This window comes from Sturnira hondurensis, unplaced genomic scaffold (assembly GCF_014824575.4).
Source record: "Sturnira hondurensis isolate 20B ecotype Veracruz unplaced genomic scaffold, ASM1482457v3 Scaffold0010128, whole genome shotgun sequence".
Lineage (NCBI taxonomy): Eukaryota > Metazoa > Chordata > Mammalia > Chiroptera > Phyllostomidae > Sturnira > Sturnira hondurensis.
The window spans coordinates 26,180,382-26,195,610 of record NW_028082759.1 but is presented as its reverse complement, the minus strand read 5'-3'; positions in this window follow the sequence as shown (position 1 = coordinate 26,195,610).

Below are 15,229 nucleotides of genomic sequence, written 5' to 3'. Positions count from 1 at the left end.
AGCTGGAAGCTCTCTAAACTTCATACCTTGGGGATTTTACGGAGGTTTCATCACCTAGGCCCAATCCATCGTTAGTTCCGGTTTCAGTCCTTCTCCCTTCTCAAGTGCGTGGGGGGTCCAGCTGCAATTCCCAGCTTCTAGGCAGGGCTTGGCCCTTCCGGTGGCCAGCACTGTCTGGGATCCCAACCGGAGTCTCCTCATTGGAACAAAAGATGCTCCTATCACCCAGGAAATCCCAAGGGCGTCAGGAGCCCTGTGCCAGGAACTCGGGTCAGAGACCAAATGTTAGAACATTTATCACTCAGAAAATTACAAGGGTTTGAGACGCTCTGTGCCAGGAACCAATATATGTATTTTCTGTTACCTCACATTTGTTTAATATAACCCATGGATTCAAATGTTTGGCCTGGACAGTGAGCTCTTTTAGGTCAAAAATAATTTCCTAAAAAAATTGTACTATAAGTTAAATTTTTAAAACTATTTCAGAGAATCATACAATTTAAGCAATAAGCCTAATTTTTTGCATGAATTCCTTCTGCATTAGTTGAATAGTTTTCTCAACGCTTCTGTCAGTGATGTGAATCACTGGATTCCCAGTTATTTGATAAATGTGGAGCATAAAGTTTAATATATTTAGGCTTGACAAAAGTCATCCAACGAATGAGTCATGGCAAGAAACGTCCAATACAAATAGGACATTTCCCCTAAATTCTGATTAAGAAAAAAGAAATATGTGTTTAATATTTTTCAATTATTTTAACAGAGAGTCAAAACAACATTCTAATCAAATATCAGAGTTGGACAGTGTCTCGAAGTGACTAGAAACTGGGAGTTTTTAGCCCCACCCACCCTCATACTCTTGAGAAGAGAGAAGGCAGAAAACGAAATAAATGATTGATCATGTCTACATAAGGAAACCTCCAGAAAAATCACAAAAGGATGGGGTTTAAAGATTCCGTCTCCAAGTCTTTAACTTTCAGATGAGAAAGACAGACCTGGAGAGTGGACCTGTTCTGTGCCTATTCATCCACCCGGGACGTCAGCCAGTCACATCCCAGAGAAGCCCCGTGCCAGCCCACTGCGCGCACGCAGAGCCGCCGCCACCCTGGTCCATATGCCAGGCGTTGCCAAGTGCCAGACACTCCGCTCCTGTTTCATTCAATGCTTACAATAATCCAGCGGACCCAACATCGCCATCTCCAGTTCAACAGAGAGAGAGAGAGCGAAAGGAAGGAAGGATGGGAATTAGAGGGCTGAACTTATTTCCTCAACCCAGTCTCCCCGACTTCAAAACCCTGTCTCTTTTCGACTACTCTGCCATTAAATAACGGTGCCACAGGGACCCAGTTGTCAGGTGTGGAAGGTTTAAAGTCATGGGTGACAAGATCAAAGCAGAGCTTTCGGTGGAATGATGCATGGGGGTGTGGTTCTGGAGGGAAGAGACGCCTTTCTTGGTGTCTGGTGGGATGCCTTGGAATGGAGAATGGAGGAGGTCTTGCGCTTTATGAAGGCCTTCTGCACGCGAACGGTCCTGATGGTGTCCTCAGAGTCTCTCTCCTTCTGCCCCTGCCATCAGCTCAGGTTCCGAAGGAGGAGGGGAGAGGCAAGCAGGCGGATAAACAGGCCAGGGAGCTGTGCGCCGATTCATTCCACCAATCGTCGTTGAGGAGACACGTGTGCCAGACAGTACGGCTGGCCTCATTCAACTTACATTCATGTGTGCCTGTGCATGTGTTGTGTGTGTCTGCGTGTGTACCTGTGTGTAGTGTGCACATAAGCAAGGATCTTTATTTGACCAAACATCCTTTTTCACAGGAAGAGCTCCTCACATAAACGAGCACATGTGGGGAATGCTGATTCATATTTAGACATATTTCGTAAAAGTTTCAGCAAGTTTCTGCTCGGTTCAGAGACTCAGAGCTTGCGTCCGGGAGACACTGAAGCCGAACTCAGATCTCATAGTGGATCAAAGGCCTCGTGGCACTAAATGACCATTCGCAAAAATATAATCTCTAAAGACCTGCAAACTCTTCATTTTTGTACATGTCATAACTTTTTTTTTTGCTGGATAATTCATCCTGTAGAAAGCTGAACACTCCAGGGTACAGGAGGAAAAATGTGAAACAGGACTGTTGTTGGGGAGCAAATGGCCAAACAGGGCGAGGAAGAAACCTCTTGTTTTCTTATGCTTGGAAATAAATATGAAGGAAGCTCTTAATCAGTGGAAGCCTGTCTTTTCCTCCTTTTCTTTTTTTTCTTTCCTTCCTTCCTTCCTTCCTTCCTTCCTTCCTTCCTTCCTTCCTTTCTTTCTTTCTTTCATTCTTTCTTCCTTTCTTTCTTTGTAATTTCTTTCTTTCAAAGCTGTGGAGATATTTTAAAAAAACAAAAACAAAAACAAAGTCCATCTGGAAACATTTTGAGCTAAGGCACTGTAAAAAATGTGTTGGATGATATATTGGAAGAAGAGTTGGTTTAAAGTAACACTAAAACTCAAAATGAGACAGTTTATGTCTCTGTTTTATGTCTGGAGGAAAGAAGTCCAAGGCTATTAGCAAGGGTGTGCTCCTCAAAGCCCTCCGGGCTCTAGGTGCCTCCTCATTTGGTGTTTCAGGACATGTGACCTCTCCCTTAAGGTCACCACATGGTCCAAGAAGGCTGCTTCAGCTCCAGCCATCATGTCTCTTTTCAGGTAGCAGGAAGAAGGAGAAGGAGGGAGATAACCTCACCTTCTCTGTTTAAGGCTAGTCACCATAAGTTGTACATATTACTTCTACTGACATCCCTCGGGCGAGAATCTAGACAGTTGGCTACACACAAATGTGAGAGGCCAGGGGAAAAAGAGTCTTTATTCCCAGTAGCCAAATGCCTGTCTAGCTGAGGATTTTGTGACCATAGAAAACCAAAACACAGACGGTGAGGGACAATGACAGAGACTTGGCTGCTGCGGAATCTTCCCCAGCCACAGGTCCCACATGCCTATAATTTAAATGCAGAATGGGCATGACTTCACGACACCTATTCTTTCCAGCTTGTTCCTGAGATGCAAAAACACCTCTTCATGCTCAGAGACACCATGTGGGCAGAGACTGGCGCTGGGAAGAAGAGGCGTGCCATGGGTTCGTGGCTCGCTCCAGGTTTTACCAAATTATCACAGAAACAGCGGCATCACTGCCACACGACCCCTTCCCTTCATGAGGACACCTTGCAAGTCCTGTGACAAGTGAGGTCCCTTCAGGCACCTGGAACACTGGTGCAGCTTCGCAGGACTTGCTTCAGAAATGGTTGGGACCTGCCACTGAACCCCTGCGGCCCGACCTCTGGGGGATTTTCCTTCATGCAGTTTTAGGAGGTGTCATCCGCCCAGGAGGGGAGACTCCTGGCAAGCACCAGCCTTTCTCCTTCCAGAACCTCACTGACCCAGCCGCTGCGAAGGGGCCAAGTTTGTCAGTGGGAAAAGAATTTTCAGAAGAATCATGAAGTAAACTGTTTTGCCACACACTGAATATTGACCCTTCCTAATAAAAGTTTCTTCCATTTTCAAACATGGCACTGAATCATCTCCCTAGATAATTAACATGTAGAGAGACAAGATTCAGGAGGTCCTTAAAAAGGAAAACTTTCGTAGACTTAGGCACACCGGGAAAAGTGAGTCAGAGAGAGGCGTCTTCAACTCGTGATCCTTGGAGCCTGGGACTGTTTTCCCCGAGGTCTCAGCCCAAACAGGGGTGCCGCACAGTCGGGGCTACCCATGTCGATGAGGTGTATTCGTAGGCATTTTTCAAGTTAAATATTTATTACTACTAGAGGGTAAATGTGTTCCTCAACTATTTTTTTCTCCTTGGTCTCTTCTCTCACCCACTTAAAAAATGATCCAAATGTTCCACTCCCTGAGTGTGGCAAGACGCAGAGCAGAAGGAAGGAGAGAGGTGGTGGCCGAGGATGCCGTCGCTGACCTGGTGGGGTGGCACTTCTAGGAGGGGACGGCGCTCAGACGCAATGCCCTCCAGGTGCCCTTGCCGGAAAGACACCCACCACCCTGTGGAGTGTGTGACTGAGGTGGAGACAGCAATCCACGTTTCCACTGGCCACTTTTACACGTGGAAAGATTTGGCTGGACCCAGTTGGCTCTCGGGTGTTGGTCAGTTTTCTGAGTTTTCAAAGGTGCTACTCGTTACTCGAGGAGTCTGTGACAGCCCGTCCCTCGCCCTTTTTTGCCATCCTCTGCTGGTTCCCAAATTTGGAACCGTGACCACAGTCCAGCAGAGCGTCCTGTGTTGTCGTCACAGGCTGAAAGAGGAGAAAAGAAAACGTCACAGTACAGTGGGAGAGTTTTTCTTCCTCCTAAACATTGTCCCGTTGAAAAGAAACAACATTAGAAATAAAGGGACCAGAAGATAAAGAAACGTGTGTCCGGGAACCCAAGGGGTCCACTTCCTCCTAAGGCACCTGTGTCAGCGAGTGCCTGCATGTAGAACATGTTCCTGTCCCTTCAAGGTCATGGCTTTCCTCCAGCCTCCTGTGTGGGACCTAGTTTCTTCTCAGGACGATGTTTTCCATGCTGTTCCTGGTATTTCCAGTGGACGAGAATCACCTGGTACCGAATTTGTGGCTGGGCTGGGTGGGGGCGCAGTGGGCCACAGCTACCTGAGTGCCCTGAGAACATCGCTGCTCCTGGAAGGTGTTGGCCAGTGGGGCAGACCCTGGGCTTAGGGACAGTCTCAGCTGCTGATGGCGGGGACCTGGGGACCTCACGAGGGAGTCGCCCTGGTCCTTGGTGGTCACAGGATGGCACTGTGCAGAAAACGGAGCACTCACCACACTCACAGCCTGGTTCGAGGCGGAGTCCCCACCTCTCGGGGCCGAGCAGCTGTGCCCAGGGTGGAGGAGGACCATGTCCTTTTGAGGCTTTTCACCACAAACGGCACTTTGGAGGGACTTCAGCAGTGACACCCCATTTTCCTTCGGGGTGGAGTGCATGTTTGTGTGGACTCTTCAGACAACGTGTGTGTGATGGATTCTGAAAAACACGTAACGCCCTTTGTCCGGGGCGTGCTCATCCTCAGGACACACAAACTCGTGCCAGAGGGTCACTCCAGGCAGCAGTGGGGCGGGGCGATGAGGACGAACAGGATGGCGGAGGAGGTGGCAGGAGGGACTTGCCACCGGTGGGTTTTGGGCAGACCGAGGGAGGTGTTTGAATTCCTAGTGTCAGGAGGCGCTGGATGTCACAGGTGGGAAGGAGACAGGGTCAAGTCCAGAGAGGAGCACGAAGAGCAGGAATGCGGCATCACTGAGACATCGAAGAAGCTGGGTGAGACTCTGGCAGGCCTAGGGGTGGAAGCACGTGGGAGGTGCCGAGACAAGCTGTCGGCAAAACAGAGGACGTTTCCAGTTGTCCCTTGTAAGCACTTGGACGGTGAGTGTGCGTGCTGCCAGACGGAGAACTGCGGATGTCCCCTCCTGGCTCAGCGACGCCCCGGGCAGTCGGCCTCTGGGGAGGGCCCACGCACATCCACCTGAAGGGGGCCCAGGCTTCACGATGGTCCTTCATCCACTGCCAAGTGGCGTCACTTTACCTAAACTTTGCCCCAGAGATAAGCAGGGGATAACTTCAAACCATGCTCCAAAGTCACAGGAGTGGTCAAGTGACATGTTTGGTCACAGCTAAATGTGACCCTACCCACAGCTTTTGGGGGGATTAAATAAGAAAGATGACTACTAAAACTGAAGGACCCAAACGGGAGAGGACACTTTATTCAGTTTAGCATCTTCTGTGGTTTGTAACATAGCGTCTCCCTGAGACAGTTAGATAAATCATGCAGAATTGGTGTGTGAGATAAAATAGTAATGAAATATTGTGGTCAGGAAAGAGTGATGAAGATAAAGGCTGCCCAAGGCTGACATTTCTTAATGGCATTAAAAAAGATAGTACAGCTTCAGGTAAATTTCTTAAACCAAATCAGCGGAGTGTGGCTGGTAGGATGGGTGTGTACGAGAGCGCTCTCTCTCTGTCTCATCTTTATATGTATTTTCAGGAATGCTGACAAGTGACTAAGATAAGAGTAAGATGAGAAGCTTGCCTGGGGATCTGGGGGCCCAAAGAAGGGGTTGGCAACTCAGGCCTGATGTTGGGCATCTTCCCTGACTGGGTCAAAACCAACAGGGGCACAGGCCACGGCTGCTGTCTGCTCTCCATGGCTGCCAGGAGGGTCCAGGGCCTCAGGCAGCGCAGACCTAGAATCTTCTCTCCTTTTGCAGCCTGTACGGGGGCAGAGTTAGGTTACTTGGCTGGCCACACTGTTCCCTGGGGCTGCGGCCTCTCGAGTGCTTTGCGTACTTGACCCTCCCTGTTTCTCCAGAGAACCATTTCTACCCCGAGAACCATTTAACCCTCCTTGGAGTTCCTGCCTCGGAGAGTTAGGTGAGTTGCATGCGTTTTTAAGGATGAGCACTCACTGCGCACTGTTGTGGGCCCTCTGCCGAACTCTGGGCTGTGGCAGGAGGGAGAGTGTGGAGGACATGACTCCCCAGTGACTGGCCTCGCATATGTAACAGTCAGGGACCCGCAGCAGCGGAAGAGCTGGGCAGGAAGGAATTTCAGGAGCGCTGGAGTCAGGGCTGTGACAAAGACATGTTTCGATGGAAACCGAACATGGTGGAGACCAAGTTTTCGCGGGCTCTGGAGCCTGTTTTTTTCTGTGCACCTTTCTTGCTGCTGTTGAAAGCAGTAGGGACGACGGCTGGGGCTGACCAGTGCCCTTACTCCTTCCCCACACGTGTTCTCTCTGAATGTCACGAGGACACCCACATTAGTGGGAAAAGGCCAATGAGGAAATTCTTGGACCCTCCCCCCATGCATACTGTTTGCATTTCTAATGAGGAAGCCATGGTGACAGCGCTCACCATGCAACACACAGTGGATGCTAGTGGAGTATTTCACTGGCTTTGACCTGGTTACTCTTTCTGCGGGGGTGGAATGCACTGGGTTGTGATTTTTGCATCATCTCCTGTGCTCCATCCCAGTTCCTTGCCTGCTCACGGACAACTTACGCAGAAATATGGGCTGCACGCTGCTCTGCTCTTGCATTGCGCCAGCTTGGGGAGTTTTGGGGAGAGCGTCCACAATCCTCCCATCAGCTCAGTGGTCACGCCCTCGGGAATTCCTCTTCTTTACTCCCAAAGGTGAGTCTGAAGGCCGGCCCCTGACTGTGGGCATGTCGGCAGCGTGGGCCTACATGGTCCCTCAAAAGGAACAAAGTGCGTTTTCACGGACACCTGAATCGTGCAGGACACTTGGCTTTATTCCTTAGTTGGGGCCCACTTGACAATGTCTCCGTTCTGGGGGTGTGGCTGGCGGACGTGCACTGCATGTCTCACTTCCTCGCCTTCCGAAATCGAAAGGGGCGCGACAGCATGACCGGGTGCTTGCAGTGGCTGACAAGATCCTCTGTCTGCGCCTTCGCCACAGGGAGGGTCACCAGTGAATTACACCTGGGCATGTTGGCCATTGTGTGGAGTGTCCCTGCGTTTCCCTTTTGGCTTTGTAACATGATGCAGAGGCAAGGAATCAAACCGGGCCCACGCAGGGTCCAGATCCTCGGTTCTGCCAAGGCGGCTCCAACCCGGTGTGAGCGTTGGAATCAGAAAGCCCCCTTGCGAAGTCTCAGGCAGCTGGGACCAGATGCGGGTGACAGAGCAGAGCTTGCTCCCAGCCTTGGCTGTTTCTACTCAGCTCGACACACTTCTCCCATCACGTCGCGGATCAGATAGGAGCAGAGGTGCCCGCAGACGCCCCTGTGGGTCCTGCCATCAAAGAGATCAGGAGACCGGCTTACACACCTAACGCAACCGTGTCCCACGGGGGAACAACTCGCCGTGGGGCTCAGCTCCGAAAAGTGCAGCCGCCTCTCCCCCCGCTGCGTCTGCAAATCCCTGGGGGTGTCGGGGTCTAAGGCAGAGCCGGGGCAGCCTGCAAGTGGAACAGGTTCCCCGGGGATGGCGATGCTGCGGGTCCGTGCGCCACACTCGGGCTCCGAGGAGCTAGACCCCGATGCTGAAGCGCCCCAGGGGTCAGGCCTGATGACAGTGTCGGGAAGTTACTGTTTCTCTGGTCCGTGGGGACAGCTGCCTTCTGGCTCTTGGCCCCCTTTTACGCCTGTGCTGTTGGCCAAGAAGAGGACCTGGTGCTGACAGGGGGTGCCAGGGCCAGGCCGTGGTGTGGAGGACAGGTCTCGGGGAGCTGGGGGAGCCAGCGCTGCACACTCCCATTCTCTCGGTTCCTCAACCCCTATCATGAAGGCATCGTCTATGCCAATGGGTAATCCCATTACCGTGGTAGTTAGATCTTAGTTCGGGTTAGTTTCCCCAGTGGGTTACTGCTAACTGGGGGCTTCTGTGGGAGAGACGGGGGCTGAGGGGAGCCTGGGGAAGGAGAGGTTCGGGGCTGGCACGGGAAACCCTCCCGCATGTCCCCTTTGTGCCTCACTTCACGTTGGACACGCGGGGCAGCAAGAGTGTGTCCGCCTGCCACCAGGTCATTCTGTGGCATCAGATGAGAGTCCCACAGTTTCATCTCCCGCTGACACTGCTCACCATATCCCACGGGTCACTCACTGGCTGGAAGTCGGCTCTCGGATTTGGGTGTTTATACTGGTTTTATAGCAGTGCTACAGGATGACTCCAATGCTTGAAAAGTGTGCAGTCTCCCAGAACCCTTCGGAGGAAAATACTAACAAACAGGTTGTGGCCATTGCTGATGCTCAGCCTCAGTGATCTGTGCACAGAGCAGTCATGGAATCGTTCCAGCTGTGCCAGAATTTCCCACTTCCAATGAGCTGATTTTTTTAAACAGTGAATTTGGAGAATGAGAAGCTTGGGAGGGACTGTGGGGAAAATAATAGGTGCTATGTGCTTATTAATGTTAAATTATTATGTTTAATCATTATAATTACGTTCATGCTTAACTTCCTTAGGATGAAAGATGAGGCAATCTAATGGCATAAGATTTAGGAGATTAGGGCCCTGATCACTATTTGAATTTCTACTATTTAATTCCACCAACTGTATCGCAAAGCTTTGATTCTTGGTGAACATGGTCCATGATCCCTAGTAACTGTCTTAATAATAATGATTAAAAAGTGAGAGTTACCATTTATTAAAGATTCACTGTATGCCTAATACTATATTAGGCATGTTAAATCTTAGCCCATTTATAGCTTTTTAAATAATCTTTACCCTGTAAAGTGTTCAGTATAATGGCCATTACTTACAGCCTGCATATATATATATGTGTGTGTGTGTGTGTGTTTATATTTATGAGCTAGCTTCTATGTATTGTTTCTCTGACCTATTCAGTAGTTCAGCAAGTAGCTCTAATTTCCTGACACCGCATTTTGCTGAGATTTCATCGAGTGTCTTGACGGGGTCCAGAGCATGTCAGTCACAGTTGGACAGTTGTGACCCTCGGGGAAGCCGAGCCACCAACCCCGTCGTGAACCCTGTGATCAAACACGCACATACAAGATCTCTCTGCTCACGGGGTGGAGAGAGAAGTGAAGACAGCACTGTCGTTCTTGTCTCTCAGACCCCGGCCGTGGGGCATGAGACAGGGGTCCTCTGTGGAGCCTCGGGGCTGACTGGCGTCCTCAGCAGCCCCGGCCCTGGGAGCCCGGTGCCTGGCCTTCCACCCACACTTCCTGTCTCTGTGTTGCCTGCGAACTCCGTGTGGAACTCTGTTCGGTTATTCTGTGTTAAACTTGTTTGAGGAATGTTGGTTTGGGTCTTCTGGCTGGTAGCTTACTCCTGATACTTCACTTTGGTCAGAATTTTAAAACTCTCCTCATATCGAAGGCAAATGCAATGACAACTTTGATGATAAATGGCCGAATGCTTAGGTGACAGGTAGGCCTTGTAGATATCTGTTATTGAGGATTTAATAAAATTCCCTGTAATCATATTGGCAAAGCAGTTTCTTAGGCCCATCTGCTTATTTATTAAAGTGATTTTAAAAATATATTGAACCGGATGGTTTAATTAAGTAGAATTTCACCTGTATTGGACTATTTTTTAAAAACTCTTGAAAAAACCTCTCTTTATTGAATTTAGTGGGGTGACATTGGTTAATAAAATTATATAGGTTTCAGGTGTACATTTCTTTTCTTTTTTTAAAAAGATTTTATTTATTTATCTTTAGAGGGGAAGGAAAGGAGAGAGGGAGAGAAATATCAATGTATGGTTGCGTCTCGTGGGTCCCCTGCTGGGTACCTGCCCACAACCCAGGCATGTGCCCTGACTGGGAATCGAACCGTGATCATCTGGTTCGCAGGCCCGCACTCAGGTGTACATTTCTATAGTTCATCATCTGTATATGGTACTGTGTGTTCACCACCCAAAGTCAAGTCTCAGAAATCTTTGGGTTACATAAAGATTTCTTAGATACAACATCACAAGCATGATCCCTAAAAGAAAATATTGATAATTGGTTTTCATCCAAATTAAATACTTCAAAAGAAATCTACCCTTCAAAAGAAACATTTAAGAATGAAAATACCAGGAAAATATTTGTAAGAAACATATTCAGAAACAACCCGTTATCTAGAATATATAAAGGACTCTCCAACCCATAATAACTAAACAAACAATCCAATTAAATGAAATGGGCAGATGTTTAACCAGAAACTTCACCAAAGCAGATATGGATGGCAAATAAGCCCATGAAAAGATACCGACTGTCATCAGTGGTAGGAAAACACCAACCCACTCGTACACTGCTGATGGGGGTGCAAATGCCACAAGCACTTCGGAAAACTGTTTCTTATGAGGTTAAATGTGCACTTACCATAAAACCCTACAGTTATGCTCTTAGGTATTGAAAAGTGAAATAAAACCTAATTTTCATACAAAACTTGGGGCTGATATGTTCTCTTCCAATGAAGGTTTGCGGCCCAGCCACTGGGGGAGGTGTCCATGGCAGCCTTCATGGCCATGCCCTTCAGGGGCTTCCTCAGCTGCACAGAGACACTGTGCTGAAGATCACTCCCTTCCTGGGTGGCCCCCACCCAAGGGCAGATCAAGGACCCTCCTGGGGAAAGTCTGACAGCCTGATTTAACCCTAAGCCCCAGTGGAGTCGGCGGATGCTCTCATCAGCCTCTGGCCGACTCTGAGACGGAGTCAGAGCATAGCACGTTTATTCCGGCGTGGGGACACTTTCAGCGCATTGTCGTTTCCTCTGCACAGTAACTCCCCGAGGTTGGCATGATTGGCTCTGCTACACAGCTGTGCACCTGGGACGTGGATTCAGTGACCAGCCAGAAGCCGCACGCCCCGGCCTCCACATTTCGGCCTGTTGATCCACCGATCCGTGTGCTTCCCAGGGGGTCCCGTTGCCTGCCAGAAGGATTGCAGGAGGCGCACAACTGCACGCCTGGGCGGTCCAGGTGGGGATGACTCGTGTGCCCTTGCTCAGCCAGCAGCTGTTTACCAAACACTCACCAGAAATTTGGGGGCTACAGAAGGGAGACGTGGAGTGCCAGATTTGCCATCTGCATTGAGGCTTTGTAGACATGGAAAGAATCTTGTTTCTGCTGCACAGGGTCATGTGACCAGTCTGATGTCAACTTGGACAGCGTCTTTGACGATCAACATTTATCAGTCACCGTCTCTTTCTTGTTTGCTAAATTCTTACTCCAGGATGCTTATTCGTTTTAGAGAGAGAGGAGGGGAGAGGGAGAAAAGGGAGAGAAACTTCGATGTGAGTTACATTTTCTTGAAATTATAACATTTAATTAGAGACTAAAAAAATGAATGGGATATGAATGTGAAACAAAAAAAGTATTGATTTGAAAGACTCAATAAAGATGAATACTAAAATATGTTGCTAAACTAGTTGCAACAAAGACAACTATAAAATAGTGGAAGACGTTGTAAACGTCTAGGAAAGGTATTTACCAATATTGCTTCTCAAATTATGTAAGTTTCCACTTTTCAGAGAACAAACGGGAAACTTCAATGATGTGTTTTGAGTGTGGCTTGTGCTGGAGGGAAAAATTGGCTCAGCATCAAAAGATTGGCAAGTAAATACACGTTTATATGTTTTGAGTTAGAACAAAATATTTAATCTTTAAGGTATGTATGTATGTATCATTTTTTTATGATTCCCTGCTTTAACCAACTTGTCCTATTGGCTGCAATCGCTGTGAAACCAAGATTCTTCACCGTGGCCGTGATGACCATGTATCCCCAAAATAGCATCTTTCGTAAGGAGTATGTGCAATAAAAATTTATGAGGAGAATGAATCACCCCAAAATGTATGAGATGAAAATTATTTGATGTGACATATCATGTTGATTATGAGCAAGCACCGCGTGTCAGTCTCTGTAGGATCCCCAGTTCGCTTCACTGGGGACCATGTTCAACCTTCCTGCTTCTGGAGGGAATGTCGTAGCCACTCTTCTGAGTCCAGACAGTGGAACTACTGAGTCGACTTGGCTCTTTCCCTTGTATTAATTTTCCAGGACACATCTAAAATAGTTTTATGATGGGGCAAGATGTTTGGAAAGACAGACATAGCTAAAATTACAGCACACGTTTTCTATTTGTAAGTTAACATTGATCAGAACCAGAGCAAAACCAAATTCTTAATTTCATACAAAACTGCAGCTATTTAGCTTTTCCTAGGAGTATACTGACCTTTAGCCTTCCCCCTGTCTCTTTTCTCTTGGACATCCCCCAGCCCAAATCTCTGAGGAGTAACAACCCCCATCACCACCATGGGCTTGCTACACTTTCCCACGCATGTAAAATCTGCTCTCGGAACCTCTCCGTGTGGAGCACACACCTGCAGAGGGGCAGTTTGCGCTCTCGGCTTCCCCCGGTTTATGTGGGCCTTCCACACGCAGTGGGCTGAGGAAGGACCCGCAGGACCGGGGAGCTCCCTCTTGGTGACTGAGTGCCTAGGGTCGAGATCAGGAGTGGGTATTTCTTGCTAGATCTCACATTCTGGAATTTTTCCATGTTTGGTGAGAACAGCAAGGACGACCCTGGTAGTAGTTGGTATTTGTCTTCCATATCAGCAGATTGTAAAAGTAAAATTTACAGTATAAATGAAAGTGTAAATTTTGACTACTTTGTCTTGTAACCTAAGTCAAGACAAAAATGAACCAAATCTAAAGAAATAAAATTATTTGGGAAAATATTGTTGCTGCCCTCACTCACATCAATATTTGGTAATCTTGGTTATCATTGTCGAGTTAAGTAGAAAATCACCTTCATTTATCCTGAATCTTTCTTTGGTCAATGCTTTATGTAACTTACAGTTTGCTCTTAGTTGGAGGAACTTAAAATGTCAGAATCATTCAGTTTCTTTTCAAAGATTTCCAATCCAGCATTTGCATCTTCGTGTGGTCTGACGACAACATCCACAGAGTGCTAAAAATACGCTCTCATGCCGCAGCCAAAGCACTTGCATACTTCCTGATATTATCGGAGAGAAGACAATTCCCTTGAGGCAAATCAACCCACACAGCTTGGGGTTAATATCATATGTTAGGTACCGTGTCCAAAGCTATAAAGTGTCGGAAGACGTGGAGACATGATCAGGAGTTAATCTAGTTGAAGAGACAGAATGTGTCAAATTGCTCACGTTTCAATAACAAAGGAATATTTACTGGCAAGTCAAATGTTCCGTAAGTTACAGAAGGAGAAGTCCGCTCTCTGGTTCAGGGGGCTCAGGCTGAGCTCGGTCTTGGGGAACAGCAGGATCGAACAGCTGGGTGAGGGGTGCTGGTACTCCAGGGTGGGCTGCGGAAGGGGTGGGGGCTGGGTAGAAAAGGTAAAAAAACTGGATATAGGAAATGTAGGATCTATTCATAAAAGAATAAGTTCGGTAGAGGTCTTATGGGCAAAGTAGGTAAGATGATGGACTAAAGGAGATTCTGGACAGGTCAGAGGGCCAGAAATATTGGGTTGGAGGTTGGGGAGCATTGGCTTCCATGGGCACACCTGGGTTTTCAGATTGTGTCCCTGGAACAAACACCATTGGGGGGGGGGAAATGGTTGCAGAGGCAATTTCATGTAGTGGTACTGAACTCCTTCATGAGTGTGCATGGTAAACTTCCAAGAGAGTCGGGGCGTGGGGCACACAGTGTTTCATAAACCTATGGAAGTGGAAAGGAAGGCATGTAGAATACACATCTCAAAGGATAAATTAATGCAAATTGGTGACTGATTAAATATTTGAAGAAAGAATATAAACAAAAATGCAAGATGTTGCCGTTGAGAGGTTATAAAAATTGTTTTCCAGTTGCAGCTATCATTGTATCATTCCCAGTTACAACTATCACTGTATCATGCCCAGTTACAGCTTCACTGTATCATTCCCAGTTACAACTATCACTGTATCATTCCCAGTTACAACTATCCTGTATCATGCCCAGTTACAGTGGTCACTGTATCATGCTCAGTTACAACTGTCACTGTATCATTCCCAGTTACAACTGTCACTGTATCATTCCCAGTTACAACTATCCCTGTATCATGCCCAGTTACAGCTATCACTGTATCATTCCCAGTTACAACTATCCCTGTATCATGCTCAGTTACAACTGTCACTGTATCATTCCCAGTTACAACTGTCACTGTATCATTCCCAGTTACAACTGTCACTGTATCATGCCCCGTTTCAACTATCACTGTATCATTCCCAGTTACAACTCTCACTGTGTCGTGCCCAGTTACAACTCTCACTATGTCGTGCCCAGTTACAACTCTCACTGTGTCGTGCCCAGTTACAACTCTCACTGTGTCGTGCCCAGTTACAACGATCACTGTGTCGTGCCCAGTTACAACTCTCACTGTGTCGTGCCCAGTTACAACGATCACTGTGTCGTGCCCAGTTACAACGATCACTGTGTGGTGCCCAGTTACAACTATCAGTGCTTGTAGAGCCGTTGTCACAAGCCGGGCACAGCAGGGGGAGGGTTGGGATTCAGAAGTTGAAGCAATTTGTCTAGGGTCATATAGATAATTCGTGGTTGTCACAAGTCTGCAATCACAGTGTAGTGAAATGATTGATGGGGAGATACCAAAGACATCAGCGAGAGGATGTGGAGTTCCTTTAATCACTAAGGATGTAGGCACTTATGGTACCAATTATACAAAGCAGGAGGCACCGTGGCGGGCTCCCCGAGTCCAGATGGAGGCCCAGGTGCAGCCAATACCTGCTGCACAGG